Consider the following 4,175-nt stretch of genomic DNA (forward strand, 5'->3'; position numbering starts at 1 on the left):
CTTTGTTGGGCCATCTTTCTTTGGAATGGGAACAAATATAGATCTCGCCAGTCAGTTGGCCAGGTGATTGTCTTCCAGATTTCTTGTCACAGCTTGGTGAGCACATCTATGGAAGCATCTGTTAGTTTAAATACATCAATTGATATGCTATCAATTCCTGGGGTCTTATTTTTTGACAAATCCTTCAAAGCAGCTTGAACTTCTTCCTTCATCACCATAGGCTCTTGCTCATATGTTGTTTCATGAAATTCTTCTGTTTCTGCCAATTCCTTTTGGTATAATGACTCTGAATATTCTTTACATCTTCTTTTAATATTTTCGGGATCATTTCATATTATGCCCAACCATCCTTAAGCATAGAAACTTGAGGTTTGAATTTGTTCTTCAGTTCCTTGAGCTTACAAAATACTGAGTGAGTTCGGCCCTTTTGATTTTCTGACTCCAGCTCCTTGCATACATCATTGTAATATTTTACTTTGTCTTCCCACGCTGCGGGAAATCTTCTGTTCTGCTCTTTAATATCTTGAGTTCTTCCCTGTATTTTGGCTTCTTGGTGCTCTGCGCAATATTCAGTCTCTTCTGACATCCATTTTGATCTTTTCTTCCTCCTCTGTCTTTTGCACTCTTCCTGGGTGATACTCTTTATATCCTCCCACAACTCATACGGTCTTCACTCATTGGTGTAGTAGCAGTCAAGAAATCAAAATGCCCCCCCCCTCAGTCTCTCTCTGCCTCCCTCCTGCCCTCCCTCCCTCCCTCCCTCCATCTCTCTCTCTCTTTCTCTTGCTCTCTCTCTCTCTCCCCCCTTTCTGCTCCCTCTCTTTCTCTCCTCCCTCTGCCTTCTCCGTGCATAAAGTCGCTCCTGGAACTTGTTGGCAATGCCTATTTTGCAGCTTTCCCCCACGTTCTCTAACTATTTAAAGGTCTGCGGTCGCAAATGGTTTGACTAAATGTAGGATGGGACTTAAGTTGAACGGCAGATATATTTCACTGATCCTCGTGGTGCAAATAGCATACCTGATGCAGGCCGTGAGAGCAGCGGGCAAGTGTGATGCAGTCTTTAAGGGCTTTTCAGACTGTTTGCTCAAACTGGGCGACAGTATGAACAACTACCCGCAGGGCTTGGACGACAAGACGAACATCAAGACCGTTTGCACGTAAGTGTTGCGCTTTGGCCGGCTGCTTCTCTGGTCAAAGGGACATTGCGTCTACATCTGCTCTCTGTAATAACTGCCAGTAAAAATCCACCCATACACCTCCAAGCCCAGGTCTCTGAACTGTCAAGGGGGCCCCCACCATGTGGTATGAACTGTAAAAGGGTACTGTACAGGATAAGGACAGCCCTGGCCACCAGCAGCCTCACTTAGTTCAACAGAAGTACCAGCACGAGATACAATGGGGCTTCGGTCAATGAACTGCGAGCACACTAGATTCCTGCAAAATTCCTTTCCTTTGAGGCAACCACATTTGGAAGAATTGTGTGTTCTGGTATGAGGGATATTTGGGGACATACTAGATTTACCCAAATAGAAAATAACTCACTTGGTCTGTCTATCTGACCCTGTTAACACACTCATTGAAATAAAATAAACCCAGAAAAAATAGTGACACAGGCAAGGGAGTAAATGTCCCTTCCTATTCCTAGGTTAGAGGCTGGGAAAACATGTGGTTTTCTCAATGACTCTGCCTGAGAAGAGTTGTTTGGTCCTATGGTCTTGCTTATCTTTCTTTCTCCCTCCCCCTACAAGGGAGCTTTAGTGGCTTAGTTGTAAGGAACTGGGCTGCCAGCAACACAACGGTTCATGGTTGGAATCCACTAGCTTCTCTGAGGGAAAAAGTTGAGGAGTCTCCTCCAGTGGGATTTACTGCCTTGGTAAAACCTACCCTGGAGGATCAGCTGTAAGTCACTTCTGACTCCACAAGACACAACCCCCACCACCCACATGTATATAGTCTCCTCCATGGACCCTCAGGGTAGAGAAGTTCAAGGTCAAGCAGAGTGGTGTATCCCCAGAGCTCGGCTAGAAAGCGCTAGTCTCCCTCAAATGAAGTAATCTGCTCAGCTTTACCGCAGAAGTAGGCAACATTATAGCTGCTGCAGACCTTGGAAATCTCCATCCTCCCCCATCCCCCAGACACTAGAGAGAGGAAAAGTGACAAGACCCATAATTGCTGTTACAATGAGACCAGGTCAGACCGTCTGTGCCCCCCTGTGTCCCAGTCAATGGCTGGAGTAACTACTTTATCCATGGATCTTTTAAAACTGTGAAGTCCCTTAACTTTTCCTAATTTGGGGGAGGTATGTTTGAATTATGATTAATTAAACAAGGTCAATTTTGGCACACATTTCCTAAAACACTCTGGTACCACCATGTGGCACTTTCATATTATAAAAGGGACACAGGCTGCCCTGGGAGGCACCTCTGCCCCCTTTTATTAGAAATGTCTTGCCATCACATAATTCCAGAATCCTGAGTTGTGTCAAACACTTATTATTTTTAGCAGAATTTTTGTCCCAGAAAAGCAAGACATGGGGAGTCCCGTCCTGGACACCATAGGTTGCAGCTGGGTGTCAGCTGCATTCCAGCATTTGTAGAATTCTGTTAACAACAGCCTGCTGGACCTATCTCGGCTGTCTCTTCCAGGAGGGCAGCTCTCTATGATGTGCCTGCTTTGGGGGGATACTGTGCCCGCAGAAGCCATGTGAGAGAAAGGACCTCTCTCCTCCAGCTTCTCTAAGCCTTGCACAGATGGAAGAATCTGGAAGCCCGGTGTTTGTTGGTGTCCAGGTCCTCATAAAGAGGCTAGCTAAGCCTATTGGAGCCAAATAACCTTAGCTCAAGACAACCCAACAAAGCTCTTACTAGAGGATGGGATGGGGGTCAAACAAGGATAGCTCCCAGACCGCGCCTGCCTTCCAAGCATTTTATAGTGCAGATGCAGGAGCAGAAGGGAGAGAACACAACCAAATGGTGTGGAGGATGATCAGTGACCCAGAGAGGTGGGAGACACCGCCCTGACTTACCAAGACACACATATCCACCCAGTTCCAAAAGGAGAGGGCGCACCAGGAATCGATCACGGGTTAGGATTATATTTAGTCTCAGAATCTATTTTGGGTTTTCAGAAGAAAGGGGGACAATTTCTAAAAAGGGGGAAAGGGCAGATGAGATGGAGGTTGTGAGGGTGAAGCGGGGGAGCTGAGCCACAGGGAGCGCGGGGGCTGCGGGCAGGGAGCAGGGCTCCGAGGGCATGGGCCCTCCAAGGGTGACAGCGCGAGGCTGGGGCCCTGGGCACTGTACCACGAAGGGCCCGCAGGGAAAAGCTCGCAAAAGCTTGAGCCCACGCAGAGGCTGTTAAAGGAACCAGACCTCTGCGCACAGGCCTGGTGCCCTAATGTTTGCCCTGCTGGATTGGCCTCCTGGCCGACCCAGGACACTGACACTCACTGACCTTGGGGAGGGGACAAGCCAGAGCGAGTCTCCGGACCGGACCTAATCGAATCAGAGCCAGGGATCGGGGAAAGCCAGGCGGGAAGGGCTCCTAAACCGAGGCAAGGGGAGAGTGGAGGAGCAGGGAGATAGGGAAGACGGGAAACAAAAGGAAGAGGTGGAGAAGGGGAAGTGATGGGGGAGAAGGGAAGGCCCTGACAAGAGTGCGGAGCGGGAGGGGGAGAGAGGGAGGCTGGGGGGCCTGGGGGAGGAGAATGTGGGGAGCCCGGCGGGGAGGGCCTTGCTCCGAGGAGCGAGTAACTCATCTTGCAAGCTAAGAGGCATTAATGGGCGGCAGCTTGCGGGGCTTAGCGCTGTTTTCGTAGCTTTCCCCCGAGGAGGGCCAGCAATCTGCTCTGCTGCCCGCCGTGCCAGCTCTGCGCTGCAGGCCCCGATTCCCCGCTCCGCACCCTGAGGGAAGACGGCGTCCCCTCTACCGGGGTAGGGAAGGCCGGATTGGGGGGGGGGGCGCAGCGCTGGGGTCCTCCGTGTGCCCACAGTGAGCCCGCCTCTTCTGTTTTGTCCCAGATACTGGGAGGATTTCCACAGCTGCACCGTCACGGCCCTTACGGATTGCCAGGAAGGGGCGAAAGATATGTGGGATAAACTGAGGAAAGAGTCCAAAAACCTCAACATCCAAGGCAGCTTATTCGAACTCTGCGGCAGCGGCAACGGGGCTGCGGG

General features: G+C 50.3%; 1 pseudogene; it reads left to right on the forward strand.

Annotated features, from left to right (window-relative positions):
* The first annotated feature begins 957 nt into the window (after positions 1-957).
* The window catches only part of LOC102854092, an 18,703-nt pseudogene continuing 15,485 nt past the window's right edge, over positions 958-4,175 (forward strand).

The sequence above is a fragment of the Elephantulus edwardii genome, unplaced genomic scaffold, assembly GCF_000299155.1.
Source record: "Elephantulus edwardii isolate Elephantulus edwardi_28Jun2011 unplaced genomic scaffold, EleEdw1.0 scaffold00249, whole genome shotgun sequence".
Lineage (NCBI taxonomy): Eukaryota > Metazoa > Chordata > Mammalia > Macroscelidea > Macroscelididae > Elephantulus > Elephantulus edwardii.